At 39.9% G+C, this 19,273-nt stretch overlaps 1 protein-coding gene across 7 annotated transcripts in view; it reads left to right on the top strand.

Moving 5' to 3' along the window:
* Fut8 (fucosyltransferase 8) overlaps window positions 1-19,273 on the top strand; it is a 216,961-nt gene that overhangs the window by 40,827 nt on the left and 156,861 nt on the right. For 6 of the 7 annotated variants that reach the window (XM_052739531.1, XM_052739524.1, XM_052739525.1 and 3 more), the window contains one exon: window positions 3,875-3,969. The exons of the other annotated variant lie outside the window; for it this stretch is intronic. The gene's annotated coding sequence lies outside the window, so the exon portion shown is untranslated. The remainder of the gene's footprint in view (window positions 1-3,874; window positions 3,970-19,273) is intronic. 7 annotated transcript variants of the gene reach the window in all.

Below are 19,273 nucleotides of genomic sequence, written 5' to 3'. Positions count from 1 at the left end.
TTTTGAGATGCCTTAAATAGTCCAAGGACCATTAGTTTTATAAGATTCAGTTGTGACTGAGTCATAGTCAGCTTTTTATTTTAGACATGTTTACAGCCTTTCCTCCTTATAAGAGAACTGTTTTTCTCAAAAATGGCCAATTTTACTTCAGACAGTTTCTTTCTGTCATCTGTTAAATATGTAATTTCCCCATAAGCTTAGTTTTTTTTCTTCATTTCATATGTGGTTTTTATGTTTCCTTTTTTTAGACTAGGACTTATCATTTCTTTAAAGATGAGCATGAGTGGATCAGTTGCTGTTTTTCTCTTCCCATCTAGGATTTGTTCATTGTAACTCACAGTCATTTTTCTTTCTAACAATATGGAAAATGACTGACAATTCAACACCACAGACTGAATGTAAAACCTGTGATTCATAACTTACTTTTCTTTCTTTTTTTTTTGCATTTTGTTAAAAAGGAAATAGTTTAAATTTTACCTATTACAGAGATAGTTTATTTAGTTTTAAAGATTTGTTTGTTTTTTTTCCTTTAGTAGTTTTACTTTTGGCCAGATTATACGCAAATTTCATAATATTATACATGGATTCTTTGCTGATTAATTTTTTGTTAACTTGATATGAACTTGAACGATCTGGGAAGAACAAACCTTAATTGAAGAATTGACTCTATGGGCCTGGCCTTGTCTGTGAGGCATTTTCTTGATTGCTGATTGGTGTGGGAGGGTCCAGCCCACTGTGGGCAGCACCATCCCTAGGCAGGTGACCCTGGACTGAGCAGGGAAGGTAGCTGAGCAAGTCAGGGAAGCAAGCCAGAAAGTAGAGCTCCTCCATGATCCCTGCTTCAGTCCTACTCTCAGCTTCCCGTGTAAGGTGAAATCAGCCTTTTCTATCCTATGTTGCCTTTGGAGAGAGTGTTTATCATAGCAACAGACACAAACTGAAATGTCTATGAAGAAGGTTCTTGAGGCTGAGGAGTAAACCCCAAAGGAATTTAGGGAACAGTATAAAACCTCGAGCTCCTGTAGACTAAGAATAGGATCTTAGCCTACCAGACAGAATAGAAAACTAATTACCAAGTATCTGGTAGAACATGTCTGACTTTTTCGTGTGTATGCCTAGGTGTTCATTTGGGTCATTGCTTCTCTCCTCCGTATCTTTACTAATATATCCAGTCTTTGTCTTGCCTTCTAGAAGATAAGAAATACATATATAATAACTTTAGTTTCGTATCAACTATCAATTCTAGGTTGGTTTTGATTGATTTTCTCTCATTAAGGCTCTAGAAATTGTTTTTATAATTTTTAAAAAATTTGCTTAGTAATCAGTTGATGCTTATTAAGCATTAAAAAGGAGATTATAAATTTTACTTTGTGGAATGTTAAGTAATTTCATACTCCTATAAATACTCCTGAGTTTTTCTGGGATGCATTCACATTATTTGGAATTTTCTTTCTCGAGTACTGCTTTTAGTCTTTGTTTATGGGGGGGGGTCATGTGATCTAAGGTCTGCTTCACACCATAAGAAGGTAAATCTGGTAAATCTGGTCATTTCACAATGGCAGTAGATATAAGTCCTACATGTTTCATTTATTGTAGAAAGTTGGCAAAAGCTTTTAGGTGAAGTTTCAGGAAAGAACTGTAGTGAATCTCGGTAGATTTTAGATTTCATGTTTATGTATCAGTTGTACATTTATGATCTTTTCATAGTTCCTGTCGGTCCTCTTCAGCCACAACCCTTCTGAATACCACAGGCCCGGGAAGCATGAGGTTTTTCCTTTTCGGTTGATGGTTACAGGTGTTAGATTGAAGATTAGATTATCTGTCCTTCAAGGCTTGCTTTTAAAGAACTCTCAGGGTTGTTAGAGAACAGGCTTTATTTTGGGCCATTTTATTCAATGTATTATTAAACCCTCTGTCTTTGCTTGATAGAACTCTCATTGACAAATGCCAAATTTGTTTTTTTTTTTTTTTACTCCCTTGATTTATGGACACATGCCTAAGTGTGTGTGGATTACTATTAAGTCTGAGATGCAAAGGAACCCCAGTATAGAAATGTAGCCTTTGTCTGTCTGCAAAGCTCTTTGTTTTCCAGTATCTATTCTAGAAACCCTTGCCATTTCGTTACAGTGAACTTGGACCTTTGCTTCTTAAGAGTCAGCACAGCTCCTGTTTTCTGTTTGAGTCTGTCTGCAGTGGTGTGTAGAGCATGGCTCTCAACGTAAAGACAAGGTGCTTGTAGAGACTTTCTGGTTGTTTCAAGTTTTCAAGCAATACAGATCACACTCATTTTTGTTCAAGATCTGGAAAGTGGCACACACACACACACACACACACATAATTTTGCAGTTGTTTACCATAAGAAGGTAAATCTGGTAAATCTGGTCATTTCACAATGGCAGTAGATGTAAGTCCTACATGTTTCATTTATTGTAGAAAGTTGGCAAAAGCTTTTAGGTGAAGTTTCAGGAAAGAACTGTAGTGAATCTCAGTAGATTTTAGATTTCATGTTTATGTATCAGTTGTACATTTATGATCTTTTCATAGTTCCTGTCGGTCCTCTTCAAATGGATACAGATGAGATAATGTAAACAACAATGCACTGCACAAAAGGATTTGTGTTTAGGGCAGTTTATTGAAGGTTCTCATAGCCTGCTGTCCCTCAGAACTTTAAGTGGTACTCTTGGAAATTAAAGTAATTGGGCTCTTGATTGTACAGGAGGTGAAGGGATGGTGCTTCTTCCAATTAATCAGTTTCCATGGGCTTCGGTGTCACTGGAGGAAAAACCACTTCTTATAGTAAATGTCAATCCTACTTCTCACAATTAAATGTCATTTCAAGAATAATCATGTCTTAACACAAGAGTAGGACTACTGAGAGAAAGATATTGCCACAGAATGTAGTGTGTTACTGGGTTTCTGTACTAAGTGACTTATACATAGATATGCAGTGAATGTTCATTAAAACCATTCCACTTGTCTATGAATCATACTTACTCCTTACTTATGTCAAACATGGTAATAGGTGATGGAGAGCCAGCAACCAAGAAGTAGGATAGAGGTTCCCTAATTAGAAGATTCTATAAGATTATATATGTGCCATATATATGAAGTACACATATATGACTATGGCAGCAAATAGTCTAGCAAAGATTAATTGAATATAGAATTCTTAAAACAGTTTTGAAAAAGCTGACTTATATAGTTTAATTGACAAAGAGTGAAAAAAAAGGAGTGTTCAGAAGAGTTGTGGCTCACCAGTGAAGCAAACCTTACATCATCATATGATTCCTCTAAAGAAAGACTAAAAGCAGTACCCGGAAAAGAAAATTAAATAAAAGGGGGGGGGAATAAATTCCAGAAACACTCGGTATTTATAGAAGTATGAAATGACTTAACACTCAACAAAGTAAAATTTACAGTATCTTCTTTTATATGCCAAGAAGGTTCATTGAATGATGGCAGCTGGGAATAATAAAATTATTCTGTGGAGAGCAAGCAGATTAAATTAGTTTGAGTGGAGGTTTGTGTAGAAGGAGGAAGAAACAAGGATGTAGAACTAGTTGAGGTTTTGAGGATGTAGATTTTGAACTGTAGACTGGAAAGAGGGATATTTGTGACTGGGAAGGAGCTATTGTGGGGCTGACTTGTTTTTGGGATGGGATATGAGGCAAATTAAGACAGTGAGTACAACTGAGTTTTATAATTTGCAAAATGAAAATCAATTCCTTCTTGGCATTTGGAAAATGATGGTTGTAGAATTAGTTAATGCAGAATACAAACATTTTCTTATGACTACCACAAGGAAGTAAAAAAAAAGCATAATGATTATAAGTGAAAGTTGAGGAGGTGAATTAATTTAGTTTTTTTATTTCAGGTTGCTGTTCTGGATTAGGCTGTCTATGACCCTCGTGGTGTTTTCATTCAAGATTAAATCCTTTTCGTCTTTATTGATTAACTGAGCAAATTCAGGTTAGTATATTTTTGTGACTAGCACTTCTCTGTTTCCATTTTAATATTTTGGGACATGGATGATTTTGTTTTTAAAGCTACATGGGTATGTACCAGCAGTAGGGAGGCCAAGTTAGGCCAAGCTCCAGTGAATTATGCGTTATTAGTTGGGAAATGTTTTCTGCCTGCATACCAAGTATAATCTGTCCTTCATAAACTCATAAGCAAGTTACTTTTTAATGGCTTTGACTTTCAAGTTTTGAACTTGATAAAACAAGTTGTGTCTACGTTTTCTATATTGAACTTTGGTAATTGTTGTGTGGCATAGTTGATAATGAAAATAAACTCACCTACAAACTTCTGATGTCTCAGTAGGTCTTTCAAAACTGTCTGCACATGAACATTAAGTCATACTTGAACATCTCTAATTTAATGTTAATGCTAAGAGTCCTGGCATCCGTAGTCATCACCACAGTGAAAACAGGTCCACAAGCTTCACTCATGTTCCTTTGTAGTTAGCCCCTGTCCTTTCACCATAGTCTTGGCAATGTGGATCTGTTTTCTGCCTGTATAGTTTACCTTTCCCAGTATGTACTTAAATCGGTTATCTAGTATTCAGTCTTTGAAGTCTGCTTCTTTGACTTAATATAATGCATTTGTATGCTATTCATGGTCCTGGGTGTAGTAGTTGCTTTTCAGTTGTGTTGAAGTATTCACTGTGTGGGTTCACCACAATTAGTTTATCTATTCACTAGTTGATGGGCATTTGGGTTATTTCAAGTTTGTGTTGATAGTAAAACTTTCAGAGTCATGCATTTAAAAAGATAACATGACTTCATATTCTTTTTTAAAATAAATAATTTTTTGTTGTTGAAAGAGACCATATTGATTCAACTGTCAACTTTTTTGATGGGGGCTAGGATTGCATTTTTTTTAAAAACCTTTTTCCCCCTCGAGTGCTGGATACTGAATTAGTAGCTTGTACATGCTAGGCAAAGGCTTGGCCTAGCCTCTTTTTTTTTTTTTTTTTTTTTTTTTTTTGTGACAGGGATTTGTTATATAGATCAAACTGACCTTTGAGCTTAGTTTTCCTGCCTCCACCTTCTAATTGCTAGGATTAGACGCATCATCACCATGCTTGGCACTAAAAATGATATTAAAAAGAAATTAGAAAGAAATCTAACAGACATTGGACAGGGGATTATGGTCATTTGTGGAAGTAAGAGAATCCATATACAATTATTAGAAGGAGAAGTAGGCTGTCATGGAGCTTGCAGTGTTTCCTCATGTTGAGCATAGTGTTAGATCAGATATGTACAGGTAGAATAAACTTAAAGTTACCAGTTTATAAAAGCCAAAATAATAAGCAATTCCTGATCTTAAAATTTTAAACAGGACTTCTGTTTAGCATAGAAAAGTTAATTAGAATTTTCCTGAATGAACATTTGAGCTGAATTAATAATCTCAAAAGTAGCTTGAAAAGCTGTTTGAATATTTATAAGGAAGTTGTTCATTATTTGCTATAGAAATAAAAAGACCTTGAGAAAATGTAGTGTTCTGAGTCAGAGAATGCTAATGTTGCTTGGTAGAGATTCCTGCTATTATACTGGGCACTGTAAATGCCACTGTTTTCATTTCTGAATATTTTTAGATGAATTTTGTAGCTTTCATTGACGCTCAGTAGACATATGGCGGTATTAGTTATAGTGTGTTATCAGAGAATGTTTCTTTTTTTCCTTTGAGAGAGTGGGTGTATGCGTGCGTGCGTGCGTGTGTGTGTGTGTGTGTGTGTGTGTGTGTGTGTGTGTGTGCCGTTTATGCCACTGTGGGAATGTAGAGGTCAGAGGACACCTTGAGGGAGGAGCTGGTGTTCTCCTTTTACTGTGTGGGTCCTGGGGATTGAGCTCAGGTTATCAGGCCTGGCAGCGAGCGCCTTTTCTTACTCAGCCATCCTGCTGGCCCATCAAGGAGCATGTTTTAAATAGGCAAGTGCAGTAGAGCACTTTAGAGATTCTTTTGACATAGAGTACAGCTTGATCATCTTGAAAATCTGAAATTCAGTATTCCAAAATCAAAAAACAGCACGACAGTATAAGTGAAAAATTCCACACCTTACTTCATGTGACTGGTCAAATAAAAACAGACATATTAAAAATATTAATACAATTACTTTTATGTTATATAAAGGTCTGTATGAGACATAAATTAATTCTGTATTTAGATTAATTTCATTTCCAAGATAGCTCATGATGTCTATGATCCCCTCTCTTCCAGAATCATTACTTGGCTCTGGGTGAGATAAGGCTACACTACTTGTTTAATGTTTCTAAAACTCAATTTTAATTTATTTTCTTTCCAGTTGTTTTAAGATAAAATAGACCATTTATAAATAATTTGAGATATGATCTTGTTTTTTTTTTTTTTTTTTTTTTTTTTTTTTTTTTGGTTTTTCGAGACAGGGTTTCTCTGTGTAGCTTTGCGCCTTTCGTGGTACTCGCTTTGGAGACCAGGCTGGCCTCGAACTCACAGAGATCCGCCTGGCTCTGCCTCCCGAGTGCTGGGATTAAAGGCGTGCGCCACCACCGCCCGGCATGATCTTGTTTTGCAAACAAATAAAATGCGGATATTGAATATATAGCTAGAAAATGTAATAATTATAATTTGCTTTACAATCTCAAAACATTTTATGAGATTTATTTAAATTTTATAGAATTTAAGTAAATCCCTTTCACAAGTATGTTACTTTTAATTTTTAAAAGTTCCTTAAAATGATGTCATTTAAAAACTAATTCTAGTTTTTTAGAGTTCCTTAAAATGCTGTTATTTCTGTTCTTCAGAATTTCATTTATAAAAATATTGATAGATAATAATTGGTAGGATTCAGAATTCCCAGTTTCTTTTATTTGGTGAATACTGTCAAGCTTAGACAATCAAAAGCTAAATGTTTGAGATACTACTCAAGAAGTACAAAAACAAAATTCACACAAAAGGAGTATTTACTTCTCAATATTTGATGTATAAGAACATTACAAAATTGTGACAAAAGTTGTTTATGCAAATTTTTGAGAGAAGAAATTAAGCATTTTTTGCTTAATTTTTTTCTATCACTAGAAATATTTGTGCAATATCAACTTCATTTTGATTATCTAAAGGTTTTTTTTTAAGCTTTTAGGACAATAACTATTAGAAAACATTTCTCTTGTGTCTTAGGTTTTTGACTTGTTTTTGCACAGCTGTTTATCAGAGTATTGGCAGCATTTTAAAGTAGTCCTCTTTTCTAAGGAAAGCCATGTAACAACCTAGAAGAGTAGAAATTGTCCCTTTGTCAGGACAGCGGGCAGGTTTCTTTGCTGTCTGGGATGAACTCAGGATAATTCTTCTGGAGAGAAGTTAGGCCCATCCGTATCCTATCGATAGAACCAAGCAGAGTTTGTTGCTCATTGAAGTAGAGAGGGTATCCTGTCTTCGTTTTCTTGTTGCTGTTTCTGGAGAAAACCAACTTAAGGGTGAAAGGGTTTATTTTGGTTTATGGTTCCAGGTATAACCAACCCATCATGTTGGGGAATCCAGGTGGCAGGAGTTTGAAGCAGCTGGTGTCACGTTGCCTTCAAAATCAGAAGGAAGGCAGAGTGATGAATGCACGCTGTTGCTCAACTCTGCTTTTCTCTTTGTGCAGTCCAGAATCCAGTCCAGGACGTGGTCCCACCATAGTAAGAAAGATTCCCACCTCAATTAGTGATTAAATATAATCCCTCACAGACATTCTCGGAGGCCTGTGTGCCTGATGATGATTCCAGATTCTGTGAAGTTGACAACACTGACTGTCGCATGCCGTGACAGAGATTCACTGATGTTGGAAAGGAGCAAAGTCAGGGCCAAAGTTTGGGAATTTGAAATTTGGTTTAACTTAGCTCTTTCAGTGGTGGTGAGTGGGCGTGTGATTAGGATTGAGTAGTAATGTGAGAGTGTAAACAGTGAGGCAAGGATTTTGAAAACCGTTGAGTTTTTGATTGAATAGTTGATTGGATATAGTTTGAGTGTATCTTGCCCAAAGGGTTCCATGTTGGTCCTGTGTATGGTGGTTGTAATAGTTACTTTTGCTTCTCTGTGACCAAATGCTTGCTATGAATAATTTAAAGAGGAAAAGATAACATTTTGGCTCATTATTGCAGAAAGTTTAGTCCATATATTTCTGGCCTCCTGTGCTTTGGGCAGAACATCACAGTATCAGGAATGCATAGCAGAGACCCTACTTCTCACAGTGAACAGAAAGCAGAGAGACAGGAGGGGACAGGGACAAAGTTCCCCTAAGAACCCTTCTCCATTGACTTATTTCTTCAAGCTAAGCCTCCTTGAGGCCTGTAGTTAGACAGGCAGTCAGGATGGGGTCCTGATCCTGAAGTCTTCCACTGATGACAGCTAAGTGCTGAGCGCAACCAAAGACATCTGGTTTCTAAAAACACCAGGGACAAGCAACCAACAGTGTGCTAATAGTCGACTGATGGCTTCCTTCCCTGCAAGTTCTCCTTCCCTTTACAAGTTCTTTTTAAAGCTCCAAGTAAGAGCCAGCAAGAAGCAACCCATTCTTGAGACTCTTTCTCTCTTGGGAGGGAACTCTGGTAAGCTTGATGTGAGTCAGGTACTCAGTAAACTACTTTGCTTTTTCACTTACCTGTTTGTGAGTTTCATTCATTGGACTCATGAGACACAACTCCACTGTTGGAAGTTTTGGTGACTATTGATAATCAGGTACCTTTGCACCAATACCAAGCCTTCCCGAGTCTTTTGACCAAATTCTGTCCTACTCATGTAAACCATCTGTGGTTTACTATCTCTTGAAGTTTACAGAACCTCCCAAATTAGCATGATCAATCAGAGACTGAGTATTCAGTACACAAACTTGTGGGAGATATTTGATCTCTAAACCTTAACGGTGGGGTTGAGGTGGGGCCTTTAAGTGACAGAGTCTAGTGGGAGGTTCTTAGGTCATTTTGGATTTTAACAAAATCTCTGAGTAAAGTCATCTGAGAGGGTTGTTAGAAACAGAGCAAGTGTGCTCTCCCTTTCTTGTGGCTACCTGTCTGGTCATGTGATTGCTCCCTTTCACAATCACTCTACCCTGACGATATCTTCTGTCCTGGGGTCCTTGCCAGAGCTGGTTCTATGCTGTTTGGACCTTCAAGATCCCACACTGTAAAGGAAACACTCCTTTCTTTCTAAGTGCCCAACCTTATGTATTTCATTATGATTTGAAAGATATATTAGTGTGATAATGTTATCAGAGTAATGTGAAGTTAATGTATACAAACGCTATGTGTGCATGTGTGTTTTACTTTTCTAGGGATATTATAACAAACTATTATAAACTGAATGGCTTAAAACAATAAAAATTTATTTTTTCTTACAGTTCTCTAAGTTAGACATCTGAAATCAGAATGTTGGGAGAACCATGTTTTCTCTGAAGGCTCTAGGAAGAATCCTTCTTTCCTCCCCCTTTTAGGTACTGCCAGTAGTTATTAGAAATTCTTGATGTTTCTTAGCTTATTATGTCATAATTTCAGTTTCTGCTTCAGTATTCACATAGCAATCCATGCATGTGAGTCCACATTTCCTTTTCATTGTGACAGCAGTCATTTACTTAGAACCTGCCCCAAAATAATATGGTGTTTTAGTAATTTGGTTATGTCTGTAAAGTCTATTTACAAATGAGATTCTGTGGATAAGTTCTAGTTATTCTGAACTTTTGTGGGACACACACACACACACACACACACACACACACACACACACAAAGTCACACTTTAATACAGTACAGGGGGCATGTAATTTTATATCTCATTATTTAAACTTTGTGTGGGGTAGATGGTTTTGGTTCTCAATATTCATGAAACTGTAGAAGGCTGGTTTTGTTAGCTTCCATGTAAGTATAAAATCTCATACTATTTAAAATTCCTGACAACAGTATGTTGTAATGAAAAAAAAAAATACCAATTTGGATGTCAAGAGGCCTTGGTTCTAGTTTCCACTCTGAATTAACTATCTTATTGTGTAAGTGCTACTGGCAAGACATGAACAAATGTCTGTTCACCCTAGATAGGGCACTAACCACAGACCAGAGTAACAATTCCACCCAAGTCTAATTTAGTGAACTAGTCAGTTTATTGGCAGTACTTAAGGGAGGATGAAGGACTGAAAGGCAGCCCCTCTGTCCACTCCAGCATGGTGAAGCCTCACCAAAACTGCATCCCGAGAGCTCCCTGCTTAACTCATCGACCGCTCAGCTGGTGAGAGGGTCTCTTCTCTGCAGCACTTGTTAGTGCTTATGTAGCCGTGGGGGTAGGGCCTTGCAGATCTTGTAAATTTAAGCAACTTCCTGGAACTCGTGAATTGTTTACTTGAGTGTTTTAAGTTTTGTTTATTTCTGGAATCTTAAAGAGCTTCTCTCCAGGATGAAATGTTTAAATTAGGAAATTGCTATATAAATCTATGTCCAGTTAATTACTTTTCTCATGGATAAAGTGGGAGGCCTGGAGGAAGAGAAGAATGGAAGAAATAATCTGTAAGGACTTTTCCACCTCTCAGATTCTTAAGTTCTGTAATTGTGGAACAACTGTTATCTGCCATATTTTGAGTTTTGTTGACACTGAAAAAGTAAAGAGAGAATGCCCAGATACCCACCAGCTGGGTGCTGACCTATGAATGTAACAGCTGCAGGTTAATTTGTGTTTGCTTTACTGCAGTGAGGATTACCAATGAAGATCACTACTTGCTGTTAGCTCTGATCTTGGCGACTGATCATATTTAATATTTTTCAATTTGAAGAGCATATCAGAAAGAGGAACACTTTTACAGCCAGTTAATTCATTTAAAGCTAAAGAGTGTGTTAAGTGCTCTGTTTTCTTTCTGAGTTCATAAAATGAAAGGAACAGAAGGATTGTAGTTTCTCTTCTTTGCCCTCAGTTCTGTCACATCATTCTTGTTATCATGGGATCTTAGAAAAAGTCTTACTGGAGAATGCTAACTATCCTGGGAAGTGGAGCAGGATGTGAAAACGACAGCTGTGATTCATTGACTGTTGGACTTTCCTTATGTTTTGAATAGGTCATTGAAGTATTTTGTTTGAAATCTTTCAATCATGTGGAGAGTCATGGTAATTAGTTCTTAGAGATACTGTGAGCATTGTAAAGGAAGTTGTTTGGTAATACTGAAATTCTTACGATTACACTATGTAGTTATATGCATGTATTCACTTTAATAATGTCTATCTATTGGTAGTAAGTATCAGTACAGGTAGAATCAATGTCTGGATAAAAGTTATGAGGAAAACCAGGTTTTTTTTTTTTTTTTGTTTTGTTTTACTTCATGCAGTAAAAATTCAAAATTGTATTCTGAGGATAGAGATATGTGGGGTTTCCCCTGACCCCAGTCAGAAGCAGTGGGGAGCTGGGTCAAGCAGGAACTCGTTTATTAAGCATCAGCACACCCTTTATAAAGCACCAAACCACAAGCCAGCTTTCCTTCTACCAAACACAACAAAGGTCACATATCTACGAGCCTCTCTGGACAGAGCTCAGCATGATCACAAGGAGACCATGCACCTACATCATCTCTCCTGATCCCAAGAGCCAGTCATAATTTTTGGTAAACAAGTTAGGTCCCTGCCCAGCTCATTTCTCAGCGCCATCTTTGGTTTTGGTAGCCCGACATGTGCTCGGCATACCCACAACTCCCCTTTTTCTGTTTTTGAGCAAGCCCACCTTGGGTTAGGTACGCAGGTTCGCACTGTGGTTCGCACTGTGCTCTGGCACCTCAGATGAGGTTTACTCACTATGTCAGGGAAGAGTCATTAGTATTGAGCCTGTCATAGTAATGGCAAAGAGTCATGAGCTGTATTTTTTCTTCTTGAACCCTGAAGAATTTGATTTGTTTTCTCCATAACCAAGGCCCAAAAGTGCAGGTCAGAAATAAAAGGACCAGTGTTAATGCCCAGATCGCGGGGACCCCCAAAAGACCACAGAGACCGAATCCCGCATGTAAAAGCAAAGAGCCTTTATTTCAAGCTCGAGATCTTGGTCCCTCTGTCTGTTTGATGCAGCCGTGAGAGCAGAGAGCCCTGAGCTCAGGTGGGGCAGAGTTTTTTATCATAGCAGAGGTTGGGGTGAGGGGATTTCCAGGGTCCAGGACCCTGATTGGCTGACAGTTGTCTAGGGGTATCTGTAAAACAAAAACTAGGTGTGTGCTAGACTCAAGGGCATCTGGCCACCTTATCTAATTGTCAGAATGTTTGGGATATCAGGTACTTCCTCAACCCTGGGTGGTATCAGTTTAAAGCTCTTCCTGGATCTGGGTGTTGCCTGCCAATAAGCCTGTCACAGAAGCTGTGTCTAGGCCTCTAAGCCTGTCATGGCTGCTGTGTGGTCAAGCTGTTTTGTGGCCCCTTCACACCAGCAGCCCGGAAACTGTGGAAATGAGTGTGATCAGCCAAGGAGACCATTTAAACCATTGTTGATACCAAGGCATATTTAAATTTTTTTCCTTGTGTATCTCATCTACATTATGTAAATACCTCCAGAATGGTCTACATAAAAGCAGCATTCTCCCAGCGCTGCACATAGACCTCCCTGCTGTAAAAAATAAAGGTCTAAGCCTCTCCTGTTTTGGAGAGTCATTTGAGCAAGAGAATCAAGAGACTTTTGTAAGTATCTGTAGATGTAACAGTCTTATTAAATAAGAAACACAAAGCCAAATACAGAGTTAAAAGCCCAAGAGCTCAGAGCAGTAGCTAAGAGCTGAGACTTAAAACCCTTTCTTACCCTTCACTGCCACTGCTGTCCTTCCCCTCAGCAAGAAGCCTACTTCCTGTGTATCTGTCATTTTATTGACTTTCTGTTCTGCCTTCTCATTGGTTGTAAACCCAACCTCATGACCTCCTCGTCACTGCCTGTCTATACAGACCTCCAGGTCTCTATGGTTGGTATTGAGATTAAAGGTGTGTGTCTCCATGCTGGTGGTGTCCTTGAACACACAGAGATCTGCCTGTCATGTGATCAGAATTAAAGGTGTGCGCTACCACTGCCTGACTTCTGCTATGGCTTGCTATTAGCTCTGACTCCCAGGTAACTTATTTATTAACATACAAATAAAATCACATTTCAGCACAAATAAAATATCACCATAAGTATCTATCCTCGTGGATTGGGGTCCAGTCACCCACATCTCAGGGTCCCCTGGCCAGATCGCAGAGGTCGAAGATGAAGCCTGGCTATCAGGAGCCTGGGACTGCCTCCTTCTCAGTTGCATTGAGGATCTCGCCAGTACCAGCACTGATCACCTCCCATCTTATCAGTTGAGGCTGATGATGGTTCCTCTGGAGGGCAGCAATCATCATCAGGGATAGCAGAGTCACCCGCAGGAGGGCCTCCATCTGAAACAGTCAAGGAACATAATCGCTCCTCAAGGGACTGAGTCCCTTGGATCTGTTTATTGTTACTATTTCTTTTGTTTTTTTCTTTCCTCTAAAAACAAGTTGCGACCACCAAAGGATCTTCCTTTCCTTATTGGTCATGTGGGTCCTGGGTGTCTTGGGCATCCTCCTGTAAGGATAGGGAGGGAAGGAATTTGAGGTTTCTGGCTGGTAGCCAGATCGGGGCATTCTCCCCAATGGGGAAGATGCATCTGTATGCTCTTCCCATTGTAAGTAGGGGATCTGATCCCCTTCATTTGAATGTCAGTGGGTCTTTCCATCTGACTTACATCTGTGGTTTGGGGTTTAATTGACACCAATGCTTTTGAAATCTGGATTCCAGCATCCCTTTGGGCAAATTAAAAATATTAAGGTTAAGGAGGGCTAGCTGTAGGTGTATATGGGAGCTATTTCCCCCTTTTTGTTTTTGAAGCTGTTCTTTGAGGCATTGATGATTTCTTTCAACAGTTGCTTGCCCTTGAGGATGATAAGGGATCCCCGTGACATGGGCGATATTGCATTGTGTAAAAAAAGTCCTGCAAAGCTTTTCCAACAAAACAGAGGCCATTGTCTGTTTTCACCTGATTAGGAAGGCCTAATGTGGCAAAACATTGTAGTTGCCCCATAAATCCCTCCAGGGCTAAGGCAAGACGAGCATTGGCCTATGTGAGTCAATCTATGTCTGCCACTCTAAAGGGGAAGATGATTGTAAGGGGTTCCCACCCATAGTGTCTCAGAGCTAGTGGCTTGTGTTCTCCCTCTTTTTATAGCGTCTGCCACCTGATCAGCTTGAGTGTAGACCTGAGGGGTGTTTCCAGCCAAGGGGTGGACCCATTCTATGGGCTCACCCTCCTGGGTTAGGACTGTGGAAACCAAGGAAGCTCTGGTAAAAAGCCAAAGGGCCAAGGGTTTCTCTGTTGAGAAATGTTTTAGAGAAACATTATCAAGGGCCCCCTGAATGTGGGAGAAGGTGGCCCGCTGTTCAGGCACAAGGGTAACCTTATCCAAGGGTCCCATGCCCTTCAGTAGGTCATAAAGGGGGAGAAGGACATCCTTGGAAATGGGCATCCAGGGTAGTAGCCAATATATCTCCCTCATAATACTCTGGATCTAACTAAGTTAGAGTCACCTGAGAGGATATCCAACCTAGGTTTAAGGGGGCAGGCCCTTGTTAAGGTAAGCTTGGCTCCAAGAACTCTAAAGGGTGCCACCTTAAGTCCATTCTTATGTAGGAGGTCAAGGACCCATCTTAGGAGAATCTGTTGTTGCTGAGGGTCTCGATGACCCACAATAAGATCATCCATGTAGATGTACGCAGGGATCCTGGTCTGTCCCAAACAGGCCTCAGCAAAGAGGTCAGATAATTTTGGTAGAAGGCAGGGCTATTGCCCCATTCATCTCTCTCATCTAGGCATGAAAAATTTAAGGAAGGGACGGAGAATGAGAATTTAGAGCAATCTTCCGGATGGAGGGGAGTAGAAAAGAAACAATCCTTAACATTCAGGACAGTGATGGTGTACTCCATCGGGATTGCGAGAATCCAAGGAAGGCCTCTTAAAGGGGTTTCTACTATCTCCATTTTTTTCATTAACTTTTCTAAGATCCTGCAGCATACGCCAGGTCCCATTAGCCTTTTTTATTACAAATACTGGTGTACTCCATGGACTCATGGAGGGGTGTATATGCCCCAGGTTTAGTTGTTTTTTAACTAAGGAGCAGAGTGCTTCTAATTGGGGTTTGATGAGTGGCCACTGCTCCACGCACACAGGGCTTCCATCTAATCACGGGGATCAGGGGGCAGTGGCCCTTAGAATTGGGGGTTCTGCCTGTCAGTTCCGTCTCGATCTTCCCAGAGCCTAGTGAAGACCTCTATTCCCTTATTTCCCTGTACCCTTGCCTCCTCCTTCACAATATCATTAAAGAAGGCCCGATAGTCAGTGGTAAGAATCACCTCCATCTGGGACAACAGGTCCTGACCCAACAAATTAGCTGAGAAATTCTCTGCAACTAGGGGCAGATCTTCCCGTGGTCCCCATCGGGGCTAACCCACCTCATCAAGGAGACTTTCTTGTGACTGGGTCCTCCCCCCACTCCCAATATTCAGGGTCCCAATGTCAACTCCAACTCAGAGGGGACCTCCTCCTTTATAATAACCGTCCTATCAGCACCTGTGTCCACTAGGAAGGTGAATTTCCTACCTCCAGTAACCAGATTCATTTTTGAACGGTGCCCCTCTATCAGGGGAACCGTCCAGTTAGCCTGAGCTCCCTTATGGGATCCTGTGGGGCGTTTACCCACCAACCCCACAGTTCCCCAGAGTTTTCTTGAGTGTGAGCAGCAGGAAATATTAGATAGAAGGATTTATTGTGGAGAATCTTGCGGAGATAAATAGAAAATAAAGGATAGCCTCGAGAGGGCCTGGAACCTTTTCCAATGGGCCCTGACTGTCTCTGCCCCAGGGTTTTTATAGAGACGCCAAGGGGTGGAGCAAAAGACCTCCCCCCCAGCACAGCCAAGTGCAGACCATCTTAGACACCTACACTCAGGCCCGTGGTCCTTATCATCCTCTATGTGGACTTGCTGGGTAAAGACAAGAGGAACCCGAAAACGGGCTCCCACAGAATCCCAATCTCCGCCTTTTCCTTAGGATTCCTCTTTGTTCTGACAAGGCTGGAGGATTCCCCTCCAAGTCACATTTGGATTTGCAGTCCCTTCTCCAATGATATCCCTGCTTGCACCTAGGGCAAGGGGTAGTGAGGGGCTTTCCCCCAAGTCTTTTACCAGTCTCATTTAGGTTTTCGGGGCCTGTTGAGGACATTCTCTCTTAAAGTGACCACATCGGAAGCAGACCCCCTTTCCTCCTGGCCTTGGTCTGCCCTGATCCCGAACTTGAACATAGAATTTACTGTAATCTTGAAGCAATACTTGGAAATAAAATGTTAAGAGGTCAGAATATAGAAATTAAATAAGTACTGTAATTATGGTAGAGTCATATTTCCTGTGTATATTTCTATTTTCCAATGAAAAGACTAGGAGGATTAGAGTTCAAAGCTGCCTTGCTACTCTACTTGAGATAGGTTTCAAATGTCAGGGGGCTGGAAAAATGGCCCAGTAGTTAAGAACACTGGTTGCTCTTTCAGAGGACCCAGGTTCAACTCCCAGCACTCTGATGGTGGCTCACAGCTGTCTGTAAATCCAGTTCCAGGGGACCCAACACCCTCTTCTGGCTTCCCTGGGCACCAGGCACACATGTGCCAAGTTTTTGACATAAAATTTTACATAGTACTAAAGAATCAAATCCTTTCTTAGAAGACAAGTCTGTTAGCTTTCCTCTCTCTCAGCTGTTGTTTGAGAAAGCCTTAATTACTGCTTTACTTTTGTAGTGTGCTACTGCAGTTCTGACTGGGTCATGTGGCTTTTTAATAGTTGAGCTACTTCATTTTGTTCTTTCCTTGCTGTACGATTTCTGAAGGGGAAAGCTTGATGTAATTCTGACCCCCTTTCTCTGGTAAGGTGGCCTCTTAGTTTTTTATTATTCTCTTGCTTCTCTTTGTCTGATTTTTGGCAGTCTTCATCTCACATGCCTGTGTGTAAGTATTTTGGAATTTGTGCTGCATGATGTCCTCTGGACCCTGAGCTGTCATTGCAAACAGGCTTTTTTTTTTTTTCTTTTTACCTATGTTGATTTGTGGCATTTCCTTTGTGTGGTTCCATCCTCTGCTTACCTTATCCATCTGCTTTTCCATGTTATTTGCTTTTCGCGTTAGTGTTTTTAGCATATGTACTTCACATTTCTGGTGGTATTTCTAAAACCTGTCATGCCCTGGTCTGTTTGGCAGGTAGGCTGGTACCTTCCTGCCTATCCTTGCTCTGTTTCTTTCTGTTATTTTATGGGTTTAAGCCTTCATAGTACCCTTTATTATATTGTTCATAGTTAGACATGATGTATCAGGTAAAGAAGCTAAGGTAATAGCATATGGCATGAAGTTTTGTTATCTGCCAAAGAGGTAGGCTGGTTGCTGTAGCTGTGCTGTCAGAGGCTAAACTTTGTATTTAGATTTTTCTTTTTCCCTGAGAGAATCTTTAAATAAAGCCTGTTAGCTGTAGTCTTTGACTGTTGTATAGGAGTCATGTTGACGTGGTGAGAGGGGAGAGGGGGACGAGGGGAAGAAGTTCTCTGGTCCTGTTCTTAGACCTGTCTTTTGTGGGTTTGCCTTAGGCATCTTTTCCCCAGGTCAGAAGACAGCAGGGGCTGGAGTGGGTATTTCCCTTCCCCTGGATTGGTGTGCTGTAAAATCCCAGAAACAGGCTAGGTAAAACCCCAGTTGCTTCAGTTTTGATAAAATACTTTCACTTTTGGAGGAAAGGCCTTTTAAGAGAACAGAGAACTGGACGCATTTCAGAAAAGTTAGGTTTCTTTTAGTTTCTGCTAGAAATGTAAGGGTCTTTTCTTATATCTCTACTGTAACAACCTGATGGAGCTCCCAGAGCTAAATCTCAAGAAAGTATTTTCTTTGATAAGATTGAGTCCTCTAATGGGTTTTAAAATTTTATTTATTAAATTATTTATTTTATTTTTGAGATTATATTATATCTTTTCCCTCTTCTTTCCTCCCTCCAAACCCTTCCATATATCCTCCTCGTTCCCTTTCAAATTCATTGCCTCTTTTTTCATTAATTGTTGTTGCATATGTATTCCTCAATACATAAATACAACTTGCTTGCTCTGTATAATGTTGCTTGTATGTATGCTTTCAGGACTGATCATTTGGTATTGGAAAACCAATTGGTGTGCTCTTCCTGGGAAGACTATTTCTTCTGTTCTCAGTATTTCTTAGTTACGTATAGTTCTTTGTGTGGAGTTAAGGATTCCTGGGTTTCTCTCACAGGTTTAAACTGCTTCAGCAGTTTAAAAATATACAGTATATTTTAAAGAGTTATTTTGTATGTGTAGTGTCTTGTATACATGTATGTTTGCGTGAGCTGCCCTCAGAGATCAGAAGAAGGTGTCAGATCCCCTGGAATTGGATCGTTGTGAGCCAGTCATTATGTGGGGCTGGGAACTGAATCCGGGTCCTCTGGAAGAGCAAGTGCTCTTAACCACTGAGGATCTTTCCAGCCCTGCCGTAGCACCTTTCCAGCTGTCCTAAAGTGTCCACACTGATGCTGGCTCCAGGTGAGAGGTGCTCGCTGCACACCTCTTTTCTGCTTTCTGTCTGTCGGAGCAGCAGTCCTCCTTCTGACTGTTCTGTAATAGAGCTGAGAAAGTGTTGGCTTACAGCTCTTTTCTTGTTGTGAGGGGAAAAGGGATGACTTCTAGGTTTGCTACATTTTTGATCCAATTAAAGTTATGATTTGTACTGTATTTGGTAGTTTCTAATGATAAAGATTTTGTATATTAATGTCTTTTGATTTGGTAACACTAATTAGAAATTTTATTTTTTAATATTATGCTCATACATTTTGAGGTAACATTCTCATTTGCAAGGAAGATTTTCAGAGGAAGTTGATCTGTAGTACTGAGGTGAGTTAGGTATATGTTAATGATTGCAGAACAGGTAATGTTTACTGAATTGCATTTGGAAATAAGGAGAAAATCCATGTCAAAGAAGTAGAGAGTGTCTGAGTGTTTGTATGGAGAATTATCCCGCAGTGCTAAACTTGAGTTTATACAACACCTAATTCTAATTAATGACTGGGTGTGTTTTCTCCTTTGCCACCAGAATTCCTAGTTGGTGCTTACACATTTGAAGTATGTATGTAGATGGGTATGCTAGCCATCTTTGAGATTGAGAAACGGGTCCTGGGCCCAGTCATCTCATAGGGGAGGTTGGGGAGGGTAGCTGGGCTGGATGTCAGGAA

Source organism: Peromyscus californicus, unplaced genomic scaffold, assembly GCF_007827085.1.
Source record: "Peromyscus californicus insignis strain IS unplaced genomic scaffold, ASM782708v3 Scaffold_15__1_contigs__length_86483966, whole genome shotgun sequence".
Classification (NCBI taxonomy): Eukaryota; Metazoa; Chordata; class Mammalia; order Rodentia; family Cricetidae; genus Peromyscus; species Peromyscus californicus.
This window is presented reverse-complemented; position numbering and strand designations above follow the sequence as displayed.